The 25,172-nt window shown below is 35.5% G+C and overlaps 1 protein-coding gene across 3 annotated transcripts in view; it reads right to left on the minus strand.

The window, feature by feature from the left end:
* Nucleotides 1–25,172, minus strand: part of RFX3 (regulatory factor X3) — a 327,432-nt gene that overhangs the window by 200,551 nt on the left and 101,709 nt on the right. The window contains exon 2 of one of the 3 annotated variants that reach the window (XM_043976080.1): nt 679–844. The exons of the other annotated variants lie outside the window; for them this stretch is intronic. The gene's annotated coding sequence lies outside the window, so the exon portion shown is untranslated. The remainder of the gene's footprint in view (nt 1–678; nt 845–25,172) is intronic. 3 annotated transcript variants of the gene reach the window in all.

Below are 25,172 nucleotides of genomic sequence, written 5' to 3' on the forward strand. Positions count from 1 at the left end.
GAGGGACAAAGTACTCACCTAAAATAGGAAGGAGGAAAATCATTACAAAAGAAATAAATAGAGGAAAATGCAACCCCACAATAAATGTTAGTGGATTAAACTCCTCAATAAAATGAAAGAAAATAGCAAATTGGATAAGAAAATAAACCTGCAAACTTTTCCCACATGCAAGAACCATATCTAAAAATAGCTACATAGAAGACAAACTGAGAGGCTGGAAAAATTTTACTATGTGTCATGTGATCCAGAAAAATTAGAAGTTGCAATAATTCTATCAAACAGAGCAAAAATAATAATTGACAAGTCCAATAATAATAAACAAGCAACTAGTTTAAAGGCACTATATAGAACAAAACAATACCATTGTTAAATGAATGTGCCAAATTGCATAGTGTCTAAATTCATTAAAGAAAAGCTAACCAACTGCAAAAAGACACGTGAAGTCACACAATAAATATAGAACACTCAACTCTTCCTTTCTGATAACTAGATGAGTCTAAAAGAATTCTAAACAAAAAGGGAACTACAGAACTTAACAGACTTGGAAAACATAGAATTTCATATATGGAGGATTCCTGAGCTATCATTTCATTATTGTGGAGAGCTCCTCAGTGAAGAAACTCCCTTTGCTAATACAGATCAGCAACTGTTCTGCAACTTAATGTATTAGAAAATTACCTGGATCACAGAGAGTTTAAGTGGCTTGCCCAGAGTCACAAAGCCAGTATGTGTCAGAAGTAGTACTTGAACCCAGGTCATCCTGACTCCAAGGCTTGCTTAATATCAACTATGCCATGTTGCCTTCTCAGTGGAGAAGTTAGATTTGAAAGACTTAGGGTGATTTCTGAATGGGAAGATGAAAGAATAGACATATTTCTCAACATCACAAGATACATTACACAAATAGACCATGTGCTAAAAGCATAGAGAAATTATAAATATAAAAGCCATAAATATTAAACATTTTGGACAAACATGCAATAAAAATGTACTAGTACAGAGAACAGAAACAAAAGACTTAAATGAAAGTCACGTAACAACCTCCAGAATAATGGTGGAATCAAAGACCAAACTGCAGAAATAATAGCTATGTAAAGAGAATGACAGCAATGAGACAACAAAGAAAAATGGTAGGGATTAAGCTAAAGCACACAGAGAAAAAAATTATACCTTTGGAAACATATTAATAAAATATAAAAAAGATAAAATTAATTGATTATGGAATATTTTTTAAAATTAGAAAGTGGGCAACAAAGCCAAAAGAAACACAAAAGAAACCTTGAACATTAAAGGAGAAATTGATAAAATGAAATAAAAAGATTATGAAAATTAAAAACAATGTTTTTAAAGATTAACAAATTTATGAACATATATCTATCTTGACTAGAGAAAGAGAAATCAAATTACTAAATTAAAATTGAACATAGTTTTATGACAACAAATAATAGAATTTTAAGGAAATAATTAGCCTTTAAAAATACCCAAATCACAAAACAAAACATAGAGATTTTCATGTAGTCTCAGTAAAAAAAAAACAAAAAAACAAAAAACTATCCACTGTGTACATATGTGGGATGGGGGTGGGAACCAGTGAACCAATGGGTCAGAAGGATTCATCAGTGAATTCTATAAAATATCTAAAAATATCAATTATTAATCAATAAGCATTGATTAATGCCTACTATGTATCAGTTCCTGTGATAAATGTTGGTGACACAAAGATAAAAATGAAGCAGTTCTTGTCTTTAAGGTCCTTACATTCTAATGGGGAAGACAACATGCACATGAATATGTGTGTGTGTGTGTGTATGTATGTATGTATATATATATATATATATACATATATATATATATATATATAAATGAAATACAAGGTAACTTTGGAAGGGAAGGCACTATGTGCCTGGGGGATGGCAGAAGATGGGGCAGGTAAGCTCTTCCTTAATTGACAGTGAGTGCTTGAGCTGAGTTTTGAAGCAAAATTAAAATTCTAGGAGGTTGGAGGTAAAGAGGGAGAGTATGCCAAGGATGGGGGATGAGTGATGTAAAGGAATAGAGAATGGAGTTGGAGGGCTGTGGATGAGGAACAGGAAGGAAGGAAAACAGTTTTCCTGGAACACAAAGTGCATAAAGGGAAATAATTTTTAATGGACAAATTTTAAGAAGGAAATTAAAATATCTGAAAAGGAGTAATAATGCACAATATGGCTAGAAAGCCTAGGATATGAAAACCTTTGAATGCCAAACAAAAGAATTTACATTTACTACTAGAGATGATACAGAGCCACTAGGTTTATTGAGTAAGGGAGTGACATAGTTAAACTTGCACTTTTCAAAAATCACTTCACTAATTGTGTGGAAGAAGGAGTGGAGAAGAGAGAGACTGGAGGCAGGGAGACCAAATAGGAGGTTACTGCAATTTGCCAGGTAAGAGTTGATAAAGGCCTCAACTAAGATGGTAGCTGTGTGAGTGGAGAAAAGGATCATATGTTAGGTGTTATGGACATGGAATCAATGGAATTTGGCAACTGATTTGATATGTGAGATGATGGTGAGAAATCAATGATGACAACAATGTTGCATAGTTGGGTAACTGTAAGGATGTTGGTGTCCTTGGTAATAGTGAAATTTGGAAGAGAGACAAAATTTAGGGAGAAAGACAATGAGTATTGTTTTGAATATGTTGAGTTTAAGATGTCTATAGGACAGTTGTTCAAATCTGTTTAACAGACAATTGGGATATATGATTGGGTTTTGGGTGAGAAACTAGGTCTGCATATAAACACTTGGAAGTCATATGCAGAGACAAGAATTGATCCAAAAAGAACTACTTAGATCACCAACTGAGAGTGTAGGGATAAAAAAGAGGCAACAGGATAGAGCTTTGGTGAATTGGATGATGGCTAAGCAAAAGAAATTGTGAAGAAATGGTATGAGAGGTAGGAATAGAACCAAGGGAATGAAATGCCATGGAAACCCAGAGAAGAAAGTATATCAAGGACAAGAGGGTGATCAGCAGTGCCAAATACTGTATAAAGGTCAGAAGGGATGAGGACTGGGAAATGGTCATTAGATTTGACAACCAAGAGATCATTAAGTGACTTTGGAGAAAGCAGTTTCAGTTGAGTGATGAGGTAAGAAGTCAGACCACAGAGAATTGAGAAGAAAGTGAGAAGAATGAAAATAACTTTCTCCTTGTTTGTCTGCCAAAGAGGGAAGAGATCTAGGATGACAACTAATAGGGATAGCAGATTCTAGTGAGGTTTGCTTGTGTAACAATTGGAATGACGCCACCTGCTGGAGACTTACTATAGAAAAGCTCCGCCATGAGGTGAAGGTCTCTGAGGGCAAGACCATGTGTCTTTTATTTGGTGTCAGGAAGTGATGTTTGCTTGTGGGAGGAAGAAGGGGGAGCCTGGTGCTCTGACTCTCTCTCTTTCATGTGGACTCTGGTAGAGAAGGGAGCTACAAATGTGCTCTCCCTTTAATAGATAGAAGAATCTAGGCCTTTCTCTCTCTCTTAACCAAATTCTTATTCTCCTTAATGAATGCTTAAAGTTTAACTCTTGCTAAAGCTTATAATTTTTTGGTGACCACTCATTAGATATTTTATACAGTATAGCTAGAATTTTAGCCTTTACACTTGTTTGCTTTAAGAAGGTGTTCATATGTGTTTGGGAAATAGAAGTAGATGTGAAGAGACTGAAGATAAGAAAATGAGGCAGAGGGAGGGGGAGAGAAAGCCAAAAAAAAAAAAAAAAGGATGGTGAGTAGAAGGAACATCTTTTCATCAGGTACTGGAATGAAGAAGGAAATAATGGGGGATGGAACCAAGTAGATTTGCGATGAAGAGAAGGGGAGAATTTAGATCAGCAAATGGTCTTAATAACTCCAGTAAAGGTCCTCTGCTGAGAATGGGGAAATGGATACTGTGGGAACCAGAGGAGAGAAGAAAAGAGGTTTGGAACAGCCATAGTGGTGAGTGAGATAAAGAATCATTTAAAGAGTAAAAGAATTGTCTTGCTCTAATGCTAACCCAGAGGAAAACAATACCTATGCTTCAAAAAATCATTTTCATTAAATGAGAAAGAAAATATGCTACAAAAGTCCTTTTATAAGCCAACCATGGTTTTAATACCTAAGTTAGGAAGGATAAAACAGAGAAAGGAAAGAGTCTAATTTTTTCACTGAATATTTATGTAAAATTTTTACTGAAAATCCTGCCAAAAAAGACTAAGGCAATATAATTTAAAAATTCACTATGATCAAACTGGATGAAATTGGGGTTGAAATGATGGTTCAACATTAGGAAAACAATTTACATAATCATATTAAAATGAAAAGAGCAAATATCATAATTTTAAGGGCATAAAATACCTTTGAGAAAATGCAACACTAATTTTGCTAATCTACAAAAACATAGCCATAAAAGGAACTTTTTAAATGTGAAAAGTGTGTATTTAACTCAAAATGTAGTGTTATTTCTATGTAGAAATATTAGATTTTCCAATAATGAGATAAAAGTTTGCCTGTAATAATTTGACATAGCTCTAGATTTTAAATACTAGTGATAAAACATAGGACATTAGAAAGAAATGTATGCCATACATAAAAATTGGCGAAGAGAATACAAAACCAAATATACTTAAAACAACACAATCTTTTACTTATGAACCAGTAAGCAATAAGCAATTAATAGCTTCAATAAGATGGTAATATACAAAATAAATCCACAAAAAACCTATCAGCATTTCTTACCAAAGCCAGGAGGAAATAAAAGAATGATTAATCACATCTAAAATACCTACAAAATACATTAAGTATATGGGAATCAATCTCCCAAGACAAACATAAGACTAATATAAATGTAATTACAATTTTTTTACAGAAATATAAAATGACAAATAGTTTAAGGTATATTCATTGTTCAAGATTGAGCTATGCCAGTAAAATAATGATATAACCTAAACTAATTTACAGGTAGTTAAATCTAATTAGTACTAGTTTAAAAAAAAAAAAGAAAAAAGAAAAGTTGATCAGGAGCCCAATGATACATAAATTCAAGAAAATAAACTCCCGTGAAGGTGGGTAGAGGAAAGAGGGGAAGAGGGGAAGAACTTTCAGGTTAAAAAAAAAAAGAAAAGAAAAAAGAAAACTGCTGGCAAATCTAGGCAGGAGTTTTAAAGAAAATTGTTTTAGACTAGCAACTTTCACCAAATACCACAATAAACACCAATTAGATACTTGACCTAAATATAAAAGGTCACGTCATTTAAGAATGGGAAAACAAAAGGAGGTACTTTTCACAGCTATAGCTGAGGGAAGAATTTTTACCCCCTACAATAAAAGGATTAAAGTGATCATAAAAGAAAAAAGAAAAAAGTTATGACAAAGGTTTTTGCATGAACAAAAAAAGATGAAATGTCAACTGAGAAAAAAATCCTTTCATTGAGTATGTGTGTGTGCGAGGCATACACAAATATATACACACATAGACTTGTACATATATGATATAAATATCAACATGTGCCTATATATACATGTGTTCGTATGTGCGGTATACATGTGTGTGCGTGTAGGTGCATATAAATGACCAAGAGTCATTTCTCATTGGATTAGCAAGCAAAAGATAAAAAAAATTCAAAAATAATATCAAACCATCCAAAGGCATTTATTTTCCCTCAAATCAATGACAATAAGAGAAACAGAAATTAAAATTCTGATGTTTTACCTAACACCTAGCAAATTAGTAAAAATGGCAAAAAGAAATGTAAATAGTTGATGTTGGAGGATTCTGTGAGAAAGGTACAATAATAACATGTCTAGGAAGCTTTAAATTGGTCCAACCATTCTATAAGAGAATTTGGTCACTAAACCAAATACAGAAATCTAGGCTTCATATGTACAAAATATCCCAAGCAGCAGGGGGAAAGGGGAGTAGGAAGGAAGGAAGGAAGGAAAGAAAAAGAAAGAGAAAGAAGGAAGAAGGTGCCTAACAGTTGGAGAAATCGCTGAATGAATAGTGGTATATTAATTTAACGTACTACTATTGGGCTTTAAGAAATGAGGAATATGAGTTAATTGAGAGAAACATGAGAAGACTTGTCTGGACTGATATAACTTAAGAAAAACTAGGAGAACAATATACACACAATGATACTGTAAATGAATAGAACTCTAAAATCAAATTGAATGCTGAGCAATTAAAATTTACCATGTTTGGCCCTTGAGAAAAGACAAGGAAATGCAGCCCCTTCTTTTAAGTAGAGAGGTAGGAAACTAAGGAAGAAGAATAATGATGAGAATATTTTGTTTGTTTTTTCTTAACTATTTTTCTTTGTTAAAAAGGGAAGGCTCATTCTGTATGTGACAATAATCTCCCCAAACTACCTCTACCAAAGTTCAACTCTGGGACTTTACTGTGACCTGGGGTTCTCAAAGGGTATGCCAATGGATTGCTAACTCTAACAGATCTTCAAGTGTGGTCTCAGCAACAGTCTGCCATTGTTTTCCAAAGGCCTGCCTAACTATTCATGGAGAAAAGAAAAACAATAATATTGGTCATTTGATGATTACATTTTTATGACCTTGGCAAACTATGAAAAAAAAATGTCCTTCAATCCTGTGTAGCCCCCTTCCACTCCTGTAATGATGGTGGCAAAGTGATAAAAAATGGGATACATCGTCCTAAGATCAATTTTTAGAACATCAAAAAACTTTGCTTTAAATATTAGTATGAGAAAAATGAGATGTTTATCCAGTATTCTAGAAGTAGACATATTATTGAAGAAATGGAATATTAATCTTGATGATCTTGACTTAAATGAAACCATAAGGAAGGAAGTAGTTGATACTACATAGGATAGCACACTATCCTACTTGGAGAAGTTCTACTTGGAAAAACAAATCAATGAAATAGCAGAATGAGTTTTATCCTTCATAAAAGAAGGGTAATGACTGACTAGGAACAATATTATCTCTTTTAAGAAAGAGATGCTACTAAAGTTAAAACCACACATGGACCCTAATATCATAGTCCTAGAAATGCATAGAGAGAGTAATAGTAACGCTGTCTATCAAGATCTCTCCAATCCCTCAAAAAACATGGGTTTGGCTAGTCTCTTACAGAAATACCACAAATCTGTCCCTGAGAATTCCTTGGCCTGAGAGCCAAGCCTCAACTTGCAACCCCCCTTAATGCAGATTTCTGGTAGCTTCTGGCCATGGTCAGACACTAACAGAGCTTCCTGACGACTCAAGTGCATAAAAGTCCCACAATTAGAGTCAAGGAGTTTTCAACTTGGCAACTGTCCCAAAATAAGCATGAATTATCATTATACCCTATCCGGATGGTGAAATGCATTTCCACATGCAGAGAAGGGGGAAGGGGTAGAGTAACTACACAAGCTAAGGGCCAGTCTATTTAAATTAAGTGTTGGGAGTATCTTTGTTAAATCTTCTTCTTTCTATGGTATAACTAAGTAAACCTTTTTGTTAATGGTTGAATGACCTATGAATGCCTCATTTAATCAAAACTGAATTAACCAATGCCTATCTGAATAAGGTGGACAAAAATGGGAAAAGCAGCTATGCTGAAGTATAAAGATAAGGGATCATAATAGAAGTGATACAATTTTGAGAGCAATGAGGAATTAAATCAAGAGATATCTAAAAGGGGCAGCTAGGTGGAGCAGTGGATAAAGCACTGACCCTGGATTCAGGAGGAACTGAGTTCAAATCTGGCCTCAGACACTTGACACTTAAATAGCTGTGCAAGTCACTTAACATACATTTCCCCACAAAAAAAGAGATATCTAAAAAAGAGGAAAATATATCAGTGTTGTGGAAAAACTTTGACTTTACTTCTTCCCCCAAAAGGTGACTGATAAAACATAAACTATTAACCTATATGCCTATTGTTCTATCTATACAAAATCTTTATGAGACATCTATACATGATGTCAAAGCATCTTTGATAAAAATATTAGCGGGGAATAAACAGGCTTTTCCAAATGATGTTCAACCACAAACCACATCTTTACCAATTTTGGACTGGTTAAAGGAAGTATAGAATTTAAGATTATATTGTGATGATTTTTTTTGTGGATTTCAAAAAAGCATTCGACTTGGCAGAATAAAATGTTACTTTGCAGCAGTTCTTTTACAGCAAAGTGACGTGTGTGTACACGCATGCATACACACACACACACACACACACACACACACACAGATTGTAGGCTTGCCAAAGGCATTTGCCTCTGGGATAGAGGAGATTCAGCATAGAGACAAGCATAAGGAAGGACTCCCAGTGGATGGCAAGATCCTGCAGATGTTTCTGTTGGCAGAGGACATTGCACTGATTGCATCAAGCCCCATGGCACTGTAGAGTGTCCTGGAAGAGATGTGTAATCACTCAAAGGGGTTCGCCCTTTCCATTCACACAGGAAAGACCAAATGGTTCTTGAAGAACATCTATTGTCCAGATTTCAACAGCCATTTTAATACTCCTATAGAGCTTGTCCAATCATATGTATAAATGAGAAACAATACAGATGGACACTGAGCTTGCCCCAGACTTGAAAAGGAGGAAAAACGGGCTGATTGCTTTCATGAAATTATATATTTACTGATCCCAAGCTGTCCATGACAGCCAAAATCCATCTTTTCAATTTGTTGTTGTTCAGATGTTTCAGTCACGTCCAACTCTTCATGACCCCTTCTTGGGTTTCCTTGGCAAAGATATTGGAATGGTTTGCAATTTCCTTCTTCAGCTTATTTTATAGATGAGGAAACTGTAGAAAACAGGGTCACACAGCTAATAAGTGTCTAAGGCCAGAGTTGAACTCCAGAAGATGAGTCTTCCTGACTCTAGGCTTGGCACTCTATTTACTACATCACTTAAGTGCCCCTCTTTTCACTACCAACATTTTGTTGTGTTGCAGTTATGTCATTGAAAACTAAAACATCACTCCTCCTTAAGGACTAAGATGATGTCTCAGAGAGGGCCATGGAAAGGTGCATAGTGGGTTTGAACAAGCTACAGTGTATAATTGAGAAAGGCTAAAGATTTGAAATAAAGGATGTCATCAAAGCACCATATGAGTGAAAGAGAAGACAAGTTGGTCTTATGCTAAGAGTGAAGGATGACCAGAGTGCTCAGCTGGGGCCTCATGTATTGGGATAAAATCTGAAAAGACTACAGAATGTTGGGTGGACCTTGAGCCAAAACTTTGGGAAGACATAGACAACTCACATAGGCTAAACAAACATATATAGACTAAGAAATACATTATTGCAGGGAACCCCCAATTTGATGAAATCACACATTCAGTGGAGTATTCTTTTTTTTTTTACTTAAGAGACAACACTAATTAGATTAAGGTGTCATCACAGAAAAATGGGCTGCTAGAAGTCCATAAATATTAAAATGAAACTTAGAAATTAATTGAAAGGCAATGTGAAAACAAAGCTGGGGCAATTATTTTCAAAGCAAAGGACAATGACCCATTGACAATGATCTATTACACTGAATCCTTTTTCATCAACTGACATATATATTTAATGATATCATGTGAGAGATGCTATTAAAGTTACACCCAGAGTTACGCTTTTATCCTTGTCCTGCTGCCTCAGATCTATCTCACCAAAATTACTTATTATGTGCTTCATTCAACCAGATAGTTTATGGGCCAAAAACCCCCCAACAACCTTTCAAAAGATAAAGAACATTTATTTCTAAATTTGTTTTGAAATGACTAAAAAGTTAGCATTCTGCAGGAAATCACTTGCTCAAATTCCATTTGTTATAAAAAAACAAAATAAATGTGGACTACAATTTCACATTTTTATTTTATGCAATGCTTTCAACACTGCATACATTACTAAAAGCACAAAAATAGATACAGTACTATCAAATTGTAAAGAATACCAAATTGATATCATTATACTGTATAATGTCTTCCAAATATCAGAGACTTTTCAAAAATTGTCTTGCATAATCCTTATGAATAAAGTAATGCAAGAGATTTTAATATGTTTTTAAAAACTATTTTTGTACTAAATTAGTTCCTATTCTTTGGATGTTGACATCAAATGGGGTGGTCATACCTACTCTCAAATCATCCTACAGTGTTTAATTGCATTACTATGGATCTGACTGGGTCTGACAATTACATTCTTTCTCATGTTAAGGGAACTAAGATGAACGATTACCAATTTTTTTTTCTGTTCCCCTGACATATGACAGAAATTTCATCCGAACTTTGCATTTAAAAACATATATAGCTTCCATGCTCCTCATGCACTACAGATGGAGCTTATTTACTCTCAAAATATATGGAAGTCTGACATCAGTGAGCATAAGGCAAATCAAGGTTATAGCTAACCAGTCACAGCTGTGATGGGGCATATTACTGAGTTTCCTCACTGAAACTGCCTCCCAGGCCTAGTCAATCCCTTTACTCAAAGAAAAAAAAAAGGATATATGAAAGCTCTCAGCTTTAGACCTTTTCCTTCTTCTAGTAGAAGAAGCAATACAACCAGAAACCAATTTTGAGAAGGAATAGCAGTGGGGCTGCTTTTTACCATTTAGGGGAAGTGGGCCATTAAGGTAGGGAACTTGCGAAATGGAGGTTGGGGTTGGGGGGTGGGGAAAAAGGTGAGCTAGTTCACAGCTGTATTTAGTCTACTGATTGCTGGGAAGGAATTGTGGCAGGGAAAAACAAAGATAGGAAGAGACAAATAACGGGAAAGCTCATTTGAAGGGTCCTATATCAGTAAGAGAAGACTCGAAGTTGGCAGAAGTAGGTGAAGATTGGATCATAAGCTTCTCCCATACTCTACTGCCCCTTGTCCCAAATCCCTGTCTTTTTTGCCCCATTCTATTCCTTATATTCTCTTCACCTCTACCATTCTTATTTTCTTTGGCTTAGTCTGAGAGTCTAGGTATACAGTCTATTCATTTAATTAACTTAGTTCAATACTCCCTTAATCCCAAATGCTCCTTTTATAGCTTAAATTTACTACCATTTAGCAAATATGAGCTCTTCTAATCCACTCTTCCTTGGCTAAAATAGAAACATTTCTAAAGAAGAATGAATAAAGTTGAAGAATATGGAAACTTCTTGGAAGTAAGTATCTTTAGTATTGTTTGATGCAAAAAAAAAAAAAATAGACAAAACCCAAGTAGGGATCCCTAGTCAAGATAGTGGTACATTTTCTGCCTCTATTAACCCTGAGAAAATATGGAATTTAATCAAACTCCATGATCTTGCCAGTGCAAACATTGAGAAGTTTCTATTTTAGCTGTACTTAAAAGCAGACATGAATCCCTACAAAGGTTACACAGATGTTCTAACAGTGAGATTCTGCTATTCCCTAATATGACAAAAGGATATACAATGAAAACTCTTGATTGGGTTATTTTTGTCCCCCACAGTCTGAAAAGTTATGGGCAAATGACCAAAATTGAAAACTCAAGGTCACTGAGAATAGAGAGTATCTTCATAGAAGGAGAGACACTTTACCTATTATTTGGAAGAGCAATCCTTTCTGAAAGAAATCTGACTGCTCAGATGAATATAATGATGAAGGAAATTTTTCTCCCTGTTAATTTTCAGAGTTCACAGGTAAGGAGCCCCTGGGTAAGTGGCAAATCAATCTTAGGAATGACCTTGATTACCAGTAGATAATGTCTTTCTTTCTCAATTACATATATACTTTTTCTTAGCTTGTCACCTATTCCATTCATTGATTTAACATTCAATAACTATTGAATTGCCTGGTAGGTAGAGAGCACTCTACTACAGTAGATTTAAAGTTTATATAAGGCTAGGGTCCTGCCCTCCTAGGGCTTACAGCATGGCAGTAGATTAAGATAACAGATAATTATAATAGAAAATACTGCATAAGTACATGAGAGAAGAAGGAAACAAAGTCCTATGTGAACTCTAAGGCTGTAGGTAATTAACTGATCTGTAAGGTCAAGGAACTAGGCTTCATGAAGGAGGGACTATTTGATTTACATTGACTGGAATATGTTAAGTCCTTAAGAAATGCTTGCTGACTTCTCTGTTGATTAAAGTATACGTAGGAATTTAACAGGCAAAAAATGGGATGTATGGGACAATGGAAACAAAGTTGTGAATATAGCAAAGCACTGGACATATTGAGGAGGGGTTGGGGGGAGAAGAGAGCAGACTAATTTATTGAGGGCTTGGAACATGTAAAGAAAAATAAACAATGTGAGATAAGACTGGAATAGAGGGGAGTTTTGGTTAGACAATGGTGGATCTTGAATTTCAAACAAATGAGTTTAAGCTTTATGGGATGGATGATGAGGAGCCTCTGAAAATCTTTTAGCTGAGCAAGGCCATGACCAGTTCTATGTCTTAGAAATATGATTCTGGGCAGCTGTGTGAAGAATGAAGTAAATTTAGTAGAAATAAAGAAAAAATCCAGTCAGGATGTGATTGCAAAAGTGCAGGTCAATGTTAGATATTTTCGTTCTTTCAATATAGGAAAGTCAATCACAAAGCGGACCCAATGTATATTGTTATTTGGCAGTTGTTGATCCTAGGGAACAATTTACCCTGGAGACCTAGGATCTGTGACTTCCACAGAGTTTACCTGGGGCTGCTACATTGGGAATTTAGTAATAGTTGACAGAATGTCAAGGCCCAATATCACTTTCATCCTGGAGATAAGGTAAAGTGGCAGTTAGGTAACCAGGCATCATCATAACATTGGAGCACTTAGGAAAACCAAAGGATAGTTGAAAGGGTGAGCACTATGGATAGGTAAAAGTATAGTAGACAAGGGAGGTCCACTTTATGGAATTCTAGATGAAAAAGGTCTATATTAAACTACTATAGCAAATGCTTCTGCAAAGTTCTCATTATTTTTCCACCCTCCAAGAGAAAACGGCTAGTCTAGTTCCAGTCAATTCAAAGCAGTATCCCCTAGAATGTGGGTGTTTCCTGGCACAAACACCTAGACCACCTTCTGAATTCTCAGAACTGACACTGCATCAACTCAGATTCCAGGAGTTTTTTTTTTTCTTCCAGTAATGATTGAGAATTGATATAGGATATTAAAGCCCTCTTCTAGACTATGTCAGGTCTGCCCAATCTGACAGAGTTCTAGGGAGAGACCCAAGGTACAATATTCATTAGGACATTTACCTAAACATGAACCAGTTTGGTAACTAGTTAGACAGAGGGTGTCATTCTTTGTTTATCTTTCTCAAAAAATTATTAGCACTATTCATACAGTTTTGGTCCTACAGAATTCAGATTTAAAGACCAAAGTCAACAGTAGTCACTTCCAACTCTAAGGACCTCTCATCTTCAACTGTTTGTGGTGTGACTATAAAGTAGTGAGATGGACAACACAAACTGTAAAAAAGAATCAGTCATTATTTTAGTTACAACTAATTTTTGGACTAAGTAGATAAGCATTCCAACCAATGGAACAAATGGAATAATCAGTCAAACATTTACTGAGAGCTTACATTGTGGAAGACATTACACCAGGTTCTAGGAGGATAATACAAGGATAACAAAATAGTTTATGATAAGTCCTTTCTGTTAAGGAGCTCATGTTACAGTTGCAAATACAAACCACAAACATGAAAGATCCACTTTTCATTTCTTTGAATATCACTACACATCCAATGGTAGCTAAGTAATATTCATATTACAATTCTTGCCTGATTTTTACACATGAAGTTAATGGCACATGCACAGTCAGGATACAATCTTTATGCCTGTCTGAGCAATTTTGTGAAAGCTGTTTTGAAGTTCTTTTTTAAAAATCTGTGCTAAAGACCTTGTAATTATTTGTCTGGCTTTCCAAAGCAGTATAAAATGCTCTTAAAACTGTCAAGAAAGTGTCATTTAGAATGACTTAACAGCACTTTGTTTCATGGTGACTTTTATTTGGCCTAAGAAATACAGTTGCACTTGTAGGTAAGTCTAGTCAAAAGACTTAGATTTGAATCCTGGCTCTGAAAGTCTGTTAGTTGCAGTGATTATAGGCAAATTATTTAATCCCTCCTTGAGCCTTAATTTTCTCATAAATTTTAAAAATGCTGGTAATAACCTTTTAAAAAAATCTACCCCTCAATGTTGCTGTGAACATAAAGAATAAAATGCCATATTAAATGAAAGCTATTAGTATCTAATAAATTAGATTGTAAAAGAGTGGAAATAGGGAAATACTGGATCTATTCTTACTTTTTAGAAAGGTCTGCAATGAGGAAAAAATGCCATTACTAAACAGGTATTGAGTACCTACTACAACAATTCAGAGGCAGCTCTAAGGTCAATGAAATAGAAAATGCAGTCAAGATGCAAGAGGAAGATATATATATATATATATGTGTGTGTGTGTGTGTGTATATACATATACACACATACACACATATACATATGCACATACATGTATGTATGTGTGTATACACACACACACATATATAAAGCCATGCTCCCCCCATAACTACTTCCAATAACAATCCAAGGAGGAAGTTACAATCTAAGAGGTTGGTCAGATTTCCAGCCCAAGATTTTTTTTAAAAAATCAACTTATAGGCAAGTGATCAGAGCAGAAACTATGGAATAAGGATGGGCTAGATCATGGATCATATAGAATTCCAACTAGGCAAAGTGGGGATACCCAAAGCTGATCACAAGATCAGCTCTTAGCCTAGGCCAGTAGCATAGGACATTGACAATGGAATGGGATTTTCCAGAGCAGATTATGGACTCGGTTCTTCACTCAGGGCAGTAGGACAGAGGGATCTCTCAGAAAGGCTAATATCACAGACAGCCCCAAAAGAGCTCCTGGCTAGGCCAGCAGTGCTTGGTTGCCCAAAACAGATCCCTAGAAGGATGAGTAAGCAAAAGAATGATAAAAAGGTATTGTGAAGTCAGAGATGTCCGAGACACAAACCCAGAAGAGGAGAATAAGTCCGAGATACCTCCAAGCAAAGTCTCAAAGAAAAATACAACTTGCCCATAAGATCAATCAGAATTCCTTGAAGAAATAATACAAGATTTTAAAATTAGTTTCTAAATGGTATTATAAACTAAATAGAAACAGTAGAGGAAAGAAATCAGAAAATAAATGAGCACTGTGGAGAAAATGACTTGGAAAGCAAATTAACAGTTTAGCACAAGTAATACAAACATACTTAAATAAGAAACTCCCTAAAATTAAAATGGAAGAAATGAAAATTAATGACTCATTGAGAAGTATCAAAGCAAAGTCAAAAGATTAAAAAAAAAAGAAAATATAAGGTCCTTTATATTAAAAACTGGCCTGGAAAACAGATCAAGGAGAAATCTTTCAAGAATCATTATGCTATCTGAAAGCCATGATCAAAAAAAGAGAAGGGATATCATAGTTCAAGAACTCATGAAAGAAAATTTTCCAGCTTTATTAGAACTAGTGGGTAAGGTGAAATTAGAAAGAATCTACCAATAACCTTCTGAAACTACAAAATGAAAATTCCCAGGAACTCTAAAGTTTTCAGGTAAAAGAAAAAAAAACTGCAAATAGCCAGAAAGAAAGACTTAGAGTATCAAGGAACTTTATAAAGGATATCACAAAGGATTCAGAAGCAACAACCTTAAAGGATTAGAGAATATGGAATACAATATTCCAAAAGGCAAAAGAACTACAACAAAAAACCAACAAAGAATAACTTACTAAAAAAAAAACTGAGTATAATCCTATTTGGAATTAAGGGAGAAGAGAATGGACCTTTAATTAAATAGCAGACTTCCAAGTATTTTAATAAAAAGGCTATAGCTAAGTAGACACAGGGATTGAAAAGAGGTAATTATTCAAGCATCTCCTAATATTTATTATGTTATCAGAGAAGACAGAAGTAGTCAAGTAAAATGGTGGAATTGTGAGTGATTTTTCTCATGTTTTGATGACCTTAAAAGAAAAAAGAATCAAAAATCAAAAAAGTGAACAAAATAAAATATTAAAACAAGTAAGATAAAATGTAAAAGGAATAAATGTAAAACTTTGTCTTCCAGAATTTAAAACATTTATTTGTAAAAGAGCCTTAATTTTTATATCAAATCTTTCCTAATCCCCATTATGTTATTCTGTATGGGGATAATGTGGGAAGTCCCATGGTAGAGAGTAGAAGTAAAAGACAGAGAAGAAAAGAGATATGGAGTTAGAAAGTCAGAGAGAGAGAGTGGAGGAGGAGGAGAGATAAGTGAGGATGAAAAACAGGCTGAAGGAAAGAAGAGAATTTATGGAGCAATTACTTATTAAGCAACAACTATACTCAGCAATATATTACTGTACAATTACAGGATCATAAAAACCAAACTGGATAATCTATTCACAGGAAAAGTACCTGTGTTTTTCAGTTAACTGGATGATCAATGTGAACAAGCAGTGTTATATTGATGCCTTTAAGGCTAATAGAGAAATATACATTTTGAGTCAAATTATTGTCACCTATCGAATGGTATATCTGTCCTGTTTTGTGCACCACATTTTTATTGAAGTGTTTTGTTTTTTGTTTTTGTTTTTGTGGCAATGAGAGTTAAGTGACTTGCCCAAGGTCATACAGCTAGTAAGTGTCAAGTGTCTGAGGCTGGATTTGAACTCAGGTCCTCCTGAAATCAAAGCCAGTGCTTTATCCACACTGCCACCTAGCTGCCCTCTGTGCACCACATTTTTAATGAGACACTGGTAAATTAAAGTGAAGCCATTGGAAATCAACCACAGTAAGGAGAAACTAGTAATAAGTGCAATAGTTAAGGGAGTTGGGGATGTTTATTCTGGAGGAGAGAACATTTCAGAGATTTAAGGAGAAGAGGAGGACATGGTAACTCGTTTAGAGTATTATTTTATATTGCTTCATCTGGCTATTAGAAGAATTAAGTAAAAGTTACAGGGAGATCAACTTCAATTCAACTTAAGGAAAAACTTTCCTATCATTAAGGCTATCCAGTGGTGAAACAGACTTGCCTTGAAAAATAATTTCTGTCCCTAGCAATGTTCAAGCTAGGGATGTATAACTATCAAGGCTATTGTAGATGGGATTCTTGTATGGTATTGTAAGCTCAACTCTAAGGGTCTATGGTTTCATTTTACCTTCAACATATTACAGTTTTGTTGGTAGTACATTATTTTGTTAGGTGTGTATGGCAACAAAGTAAAATTGATCAACTGTATCCATTTTTAACTTGGTGTATCCTAAATTCAAATGCTTGTTCTTCTAAACATGATGTGCCAGATGAAGTAGGTAATACTGTGATTCAATTTTCGAATGCCAAAAGAAAAAAAATTTTTCCCTGCAGAAAGTCAGCAATAACTTGATGAAATTTATGATCAAGTTTCAGTTAACAAAATGTATCTAAGAGGATGCAGAATCTATGGGAAGGAAGGCCAAACATGAGTGATGCTACTCAGTAAAAGGCTGGAAGCCTACATTTCATTTGAACAGTGATGAAGTCTCTGTGACAAATATTTGAATTAAGAGATAAAATACAAGCTTAGCAATGTGTTGCTTTTTAAATACATAGATTAATAGTTAATGTGTATTAAAAGTAACAGTATAGGTTCATATGACCATAGACTTAGAGCAAGAAACCTTACAGATCATCTAGTTCTAAAACATCACTTTATACATAAGAAAAATTGAGGACTGAACATGTAAATTGAGTTGGCTAAGGCTACAGAGGTAAGAGCATAAACTTATCTGGGGGATAATTTCTTTGGTTTTCATAACTGGCAAAGGGCACCTTAATTTCCTTTCTCTTAAAGTAAGAGGTAATTAAATGAACATGTGTGGTATCTTGATCTTGCATGATGGGTTCACATACTGCAATACCAAGAAACTTCTCAGATAGAACATTAATTTTTTTTCAAATAGAATATTTTCAAGGAAAAATAATGAAATGTGAAATTAAATAGCAAGGATGTTACATTAGGTAGTTTGGCATAGTTGAGGCACCATATTTGTAGTCAAAAGATCTCAAACCGAATTCTCATTCTGTTATCACCTATCTGACCTTGTGCAATTTCCCCTTTTTTTTGGCTTCAAGTTTCTCAACTATAAAATGAGGAGGTTAGACTATCTACAATCTCTATTCCAAGTCTATTTTAGGTCCAAAATGCTCCATGATATAATGATACATATGAAAGAATTGTGAAAATGGTAAGCCACTATGCAACCATAAGGAATGGCAATGATGATGATACAGGAACATTTTGGTGGAAGATTTGACAACAAGAACTACTAACAAGAATAACAGAGTACTTAGGGTCTTGTTTTTAGAAAGTATGTAGAGAAAGTTTGAATTTTGTGTCAGTCTGCCTACTGCATAGTATGTTTGTATTTCTGATCCCAATGAAATTATTTACAACACTCAAAGTACAGAATGGTCTTCCTAGACAAGGAAAAAAGGCTCAAACACTGACTCTACACTCTCCAGGTAATGAGAGGGAATAAATTATCCTGTTAAAAAAATAAAGGGGCTTTAAAGTTAAAGACAAAGAATAAGAACCTGTGTCATGTAGGATGATATTACACAACAGATAATGGAGAGAAGAAAGATCATTAAGCTTTGGGAAATAGGGATAGCCATTTCCTCTTGCAAAAGGAAATAGCTGGGCCCTCTAAAGTGGAAGCAGTTGTTTATCCACCATGGCATGATGATGTGACAGATACCAAGCAAGAGATCTTTGGTAAGGGTAAGAGGAAGAAGAGACACATGATTGTGTTTGGTGATTTTATCTTGAGTGGGTACTGAGACAATGTTATTTTGAGTTAACAATAGTAATAGAGGTCTGTAGTCTTGCTAAGGCATCAGTTGCATCCAGGGAGTAATGGAGAATCATCCAAAACTCAAACTCCTACTCATTTCTGGTGATAGATGAGCACAAATTATATTCCCCAAAGGAAATCTAGAAAATATTGCTAAGGGGAATGAAGTCTTGGGTAAGAAAAAGAAGATCTTAGGGATACAGGTGGTTATTTCACTACAGCTATGAATCAAATGCAAGAGATTAGAATAGGAAAGCAGGGAATGGGAATTGAAAAGCCAGTTATTACAGTGACAAAAACTATTTGGAATTTTGAATCATTGCTTAAAAATATAAGAATTATGGCCAGGGTTATAGTGCATTTAATAAGGGCCAATAAAAAAAATTCATTTGCAAGGGCAGCTAGGTGGTGCAGTGGATAAAGCACCAGCCCTGGATTCAGGAGGACCTGAGTTCAAATCTGGCCTCAGACACTTGACACTTACTAGCTGTGTGACCCTGGGCAAGTCGCTTAACCCTCATTGCCCAGCAAAAAAAAATGCATTTGCCTGGAGTCTTGCAAATATAAAAAAGAGGACATTAAGCTGCAAAGAAAGGGGGAAGAAAAACAGGTCTAAGGTTATCCACTAAGCTAAATAATAGAAAGAGTAGCTACAATGTAAGAATAATAAAAGTAGAGAGCCTTGGAAATTCCTAGGATATAAAATTTAACAAAAGAATTAAGAATAGAACCCATGGCCTCAGATACCTATCAACAAATGCACAAAGTCTGAATAACAAGTGATTTATAGAGTCTAACTCAAGAAGTCAAATTTCTCTGTGTAGTTACTATTGATACTTTCTGGGACAGGAACTGGAATATGGTCCTGAAAGGGTAATATGTTTCAAAGGAACAGGAAAAAGGTCAGAAGAAGATATGGAGCATTGGTGTATATTAAGTTATACTAAAAAGAAGAAATCAAGAAATTGGGGTAGAAGATAAAGCATTTTAATATCAGTGCTGGGTTAAGATCAACAGAGGCAGAAGGAGATATGATATGGTCACTGGAGTGTACTAAAGATCTTATCTATTTCCTCCTCTCCATAGGGAGTTCAGCAATAGATCACAAGCCTGGCACAGAAGCAAGATATAGCAGTGATGGGAGAACTTCAATTAGTTGTACATCTGCTGGCTTACTCTCTGCCAAAAACAGTGCAACTAATAGTTAGTCACCTTAATGATAATTTCATCCTTTGAAAGTTGGAGAAACAATGAGGGGAACAGCTATTCTGGATGTGAATCTTTCTCTCTCTCTCTCCTTCCTTCCTTCCTTCCTTCCTTCCTTCCTTCCTTCCTTCCTTCCTTCCTTCCTTCCTTCCTTCCTTCCTTCCTTCCTTCCTTCCTTCCTTCCTTCCTTCCTTCCTTCCTTCCTTCCTTCCTTCCTTCCTTCCTTTCCTTCCTTCCTTCCTTCTTTCTTTCTTTCTTTCTTTCTTTCTTTCTTTCTTTCTTTCTTTCTTTCTTTCTTTCTTTCTTTCTTTCTTTCTTTCTTTCTTTCTTTCTTTCTTTCTTTCTTTCTTTCTTTCTTTCTTTCTTTCTTTCTTTCTTTTTTATGGGGCAATGAGCATTAAGTGACTTGGCCAGAGTCACGCAGCTAGTGTTGTGTTTGAGGCCAGATTAAAACTCAGGTCCTCCTGAATCCAGGGCCAGTGCTTTATCTACTGCCCCACCTAGCTGCTCCCACTGGTTGTGAATCTTATAATTAAGGAGGAACTGGCTGATGTGGGGTTGGTGGGAACATTGGGAACATTGCAGAAAAAATGAACATTACACTTCAGAATTTGTGCCTGAAAAAAAAAAGGAGAAGAAGAAGAATAATTTGTGTCTGACCAGCACTCTAGATTTCTAAAAACAGATTTTAAAGGGTTAAAAGTAAGGATTGGTAGAATCAATTTTCTTAACTGTAAAATGAGGGGGTTGGACTAGAAGACCAAGTTCCCTTGTACACTAAACCTCTAATCCTATACTCTCTTGAACTAAATATTATAAGGAAATTCATTCTGAGAAGGATTTCTCAAGAAGTTCTCAAGAATGATATTCTGAATATACAAAAATGAAGGAGGAGGAAAAGAAAGGAGAGTTGTCTAAAGAGACCAATGTCGATGCAAAGGAATCCCACAGACCTACTTAGATTTTTTTTATGTTGTCTTATATTCTTAATTTATTTTTGTTAAACATTTCCCAGTTATACTTGAATCTAGTTTTTTTTTTCCTACTTAAATTTTTAAGATAATTAAAGAAGATGGAGACAAGGGCTCATAAGAGAGGATGAATTCAAATGTGAGGCACAGCTGTTTGCTCAATAGTACAGAAATAGTTCAGGAACACTAAAGTTCAGAATGAGGTAAAGCTGGCAAGGAAAAGCAAGGTCAGCAACAACAAAAAATATGAGCTATTTTAGAGGAACGAGTAGAACCAAAGACAAGACGGGACTGTTTTTCAGGATGGATCATATAATAACAGATCAATCGGTGATACAGGGCAGTGGTATCAAACTCATTGGAGTTTACTGAGTGTGTATGGGGAGGTGACATGATTGAACTTGTATTTTAGGAAAATCACTTTAGTCACTGAATGGAAGGTGAATTGGAGTGGGGAGAGACTTGAAGCAAGCAGACTTGCCTGCAGGCTACTACAATAATTCAAGTGTGATGTGCTCAGTGCCTTCACTAGAGTGGTGGAGGAGAAAAGGGGGCATATTAGGGCCAGATGAATTGTATTCTAAGGTACTGAATAAACATATACACGTGAGCCACTGTCATGGATTTCTGAAAGGCTGTGGAAAATGTAAGAGAACCCACAGGATTAAAGGATATTGCCTCAGAGTGTTATTTTTCTTTTGTTGTGTTACAAAACAAAGAAAAAAACAAAACAAAGCATAGAGTCTGCAAACTACAGGCCAACAAGCTTGACCTTGATTTCTGGCAATGTTTGAGAAAAGAAGCCCTGAGTTCAAATCCTGGGTTGGGCACTTATTATGTAACTTTGGGTAAATCAGCCTCTCTTTTCTTGGCCTCATTTTCCTCATCTTAGAAAAAAAAAGATAATAATCGAACCAATTTGACAGTTGTGAGAATCAAATGAAAGTCCTTTGCATACTATACCATTATAAAGTGATACCATATCTAGAGTACTGTGCTCAGTTTGGAGTTCTACATTTTAGGAAGAACATTAATAAACTGAAAAGTTTCTAGAGGAGGGTGGCCACAACGATAAGGGACTGAACCCTATACTGCATGAGAATTACTTTAAGGACCTGAGGATATTTTGTTTGGAGGAAAGACTTCATGAGGAATATGACTAACTTTCAAGTATTTGAAGAGTTGTCAGGTCCAAGAAAAATAACTTGTTCTGCTTGGCCTCAGAAGAAAGAACTATAAACAATGGGCAGAAGCTGCTGAGCAGATTTGGGCTAGATTTAAGGAAAAACTTCCTAACTGGAGCGATGCCAAACTGCTTTTTTTGGGGAGGGAGTGGATGACTCCTCACCGGAGTTCTTCAATCAAAAGCTGGATGAGCATGAATAGATGGTAATCTCTTTAAGGGCAGGGACTGTCAGTCTGAGTCTTTTTGTATCCCTAGCACTTAGCACAATGCCTGGCACATAGTCAAGGCTTTTAATTGATTATTGGGTATATTATGAAGGGTATTTTTTTCTGGTGCAGAATTGGTCTCTGAGGTCCTTTCCAATGCTGAATCTGTGATTGTTTACTTTTTATATGCAATTATGTCTTTATGTCACGTGCATTCTATATAAATGTGTTAGATTTACCAAGGTTTTTGCTTTCAAAAGTTTAGTGCTAATATGTTTTATATTTTCAAATTTAAAAACTTCTATTTTTTGCTACTTCAACTACTAAACATGCAACATCAGCAATGCTGTGTATTCAAATTCATTTTTATTTTCTAGCTTTGCTTTAAATCAAGACAAAAATGGAAGCTTTTTTTTTAAAAAAAATAAGGAAACTAAAGCAACGAAATATGACAATCCATAAGTTTAAATTGTAAGAACTCTGATCTACCTCAGAAGCAGAAGAATAAGACAATAGTGAAGCCCAGGAGGTTTAAGTCACTTTCCCTCAACTCCAAGTTCAGATTTTTATGGATTTGAATCAAATTAGTCAAACTATTGACAACCTGGCTCCAATTTCCCTTTGCAGCCTTATTATACATTATTCCCTTTCACACACTTGATGATTCAGCCAATTTGGCCTTCTTGCCGTTTTTCATACACAATATGCCATCTCCCATCTCAATTCCTTAGGCACAGCCTGTCCCTTAAACCCCTGACATGTACTTTGGGATACAGTGACATTGGTTTCCTTGCTGTTCTTTGAACAAGACACATATCTCCTGACTCCAGTCAATCTTCTCTGCTTGTCCTTCATGCCTGGAATGCTCTGCCTCCTGGATTCTGTGCCTTTCTTTAAGACCCAGCTAAAATCTTATCTCCTAAAAGAAGTCTTTACTGATCTCCCTTAATTCTAGTGCCTTTCCTTCATTGATTATTTTCAATTTGTCCAGTAGATTGTTTGTACATCATTATTTACGTTATCCTCCCATTAGACTATGATGTCCCTTGAGAGTAGGGGTTGTCTTTTGCTTTACTTTGTATTCCCAGTGCCTGGCACATAGTAGGTACTTAATGTTTATTGGCTGACTCTCCCCCCATGCCTTGGGTGCACTCCTTCCTCACTATCACCTCTAAGAGTTCCTAGTTTTCTTCAAAGCTCAACTCCAGAGCCACATGGCTTCTAAATGAAGCCTTCCCAATGCTCCCATTTACTAATGTCTTCCCCTCAAATATCTTGTCTTTATTTTGCATTATATTTTGAATATATTTAAATGTATACATATTGTGTCCCCCAATACAATGCAAATTCCTTGAGGGCAGGAATAATTCCATTTCTATCTTTGCAATCCCCAGAGCTCAGTGCATAGAAGACACTTAATAATTTTTTGATTGAATGATTGAAGTGCTTCTCATTCATTGTGCATTACTATATTTGTAAAATGCAACTCTGAATATTATAGATATTTGCTACTCATTCAAAATAGCTGTTTGGTAAGGGAAAATTCCCTCATTTATAAAAAAAAAACACCTCAGGTTGTGAATTACCACCAAAAATAATTAAAATTTGATTTTATTCAAGAGAGTTAATTTGATCCACACTATATTTAAGTTCATAAAATAACGAACTGGTCCTCTTTCATATCTGGAGTATCAAAATACTTTAGGCATACTTTAAGAGCGATGGAAAGAATTCTCACCAAGCAAAGAACCAACATTTTATTACAGTGATATTCAATTAGATATTTATAAGATTTGTAATCACAGTGCCTGGGACATCATAGGAGACATGTTTATTCCCTTCCCTTCCCCATTCTCCCAGTCACTCAATTTCATTCCCAGCAGTCTTTGACTCTTGACTCTTCATCATCTCTTATATCTATTGTGTCACCAATTCCTACTGATCCTTCGTTAAAAACATTTCACACTTGTCTATATCCATTCTTACTCTCAAAATCCCATATCCAGACCCTCATTCATCTGATGCCTGAATTGTTCCACTTGCCTCCTAATTTCCCTGCTTTATCAATTTTATACCCCACCAGCTTCATCATGAACTTCGCTCAAGCATCATCTAATTCAAAAAGCCTTTCCTGGTCCCCCATCTGTTAGGGCATCACCTCCCCAAACTATTTGGTTTGTTCTTATAAACATACATATCCCATATCTGTATGTGCATGTACATGCATGTGGGTGTATCCATGCACATATTGTCTCCCCTGTTTGAATATAAGCTCTTTGATGGGACTATCTCCCTTTGGCCTTTGTATTACTAGTGCTTAGCACAGAGTCTGACCCACAGTAAGGCTGCAATGAATACTTCTTGATAAACTGATGAATTGATCTTGTTTTCTTTTTTTTTTTTTGAGGGGAAGTGGGGCTCAGTAATTGGTAAAGGGAACTCCTAGGGAGCAAATTCCCTTGATAAATGCAGATCAGCAACTGTTTTATGGCTTATAGCCCTCGAGAACTGGTTGAAGCTAAATAATATGAAATTCTAAATGGCCCAACTTGGGAATTAAAGGCAAATGAACAGTTCTGAAAGCCTGGTGACATCTGAATCTGAAAAGTCTGGACACATGAAATAAAATTACATTTCTTAAGGGACGAAGCTTGAAAAAGTTGTAAGAGAATTCTGGGAATATATCACCCCAAAGAACAACTAGTTTACCCTATACTTTGTAAACTATGTAAAGTTATATGAATATAATCTCTTATCATCACTCCAACAGATATCAGAATTGGTATGATGCTGAAGTAGCAAAA

This window comes from Dromiciops gliroides, chromosome 1, assembly GCF_019393635.1.
Source record: "Dromiciops gliroides isolate mDroGli1 chromosome 1, mDroGli1.pri, whole genome shotgun sequence".
NCBI lineage: Eukaryota > Metazoa > Chordata > Mammalia > Microbiotheria > Microbiotheriidae > Dromiciops > Dromiciops gliroides.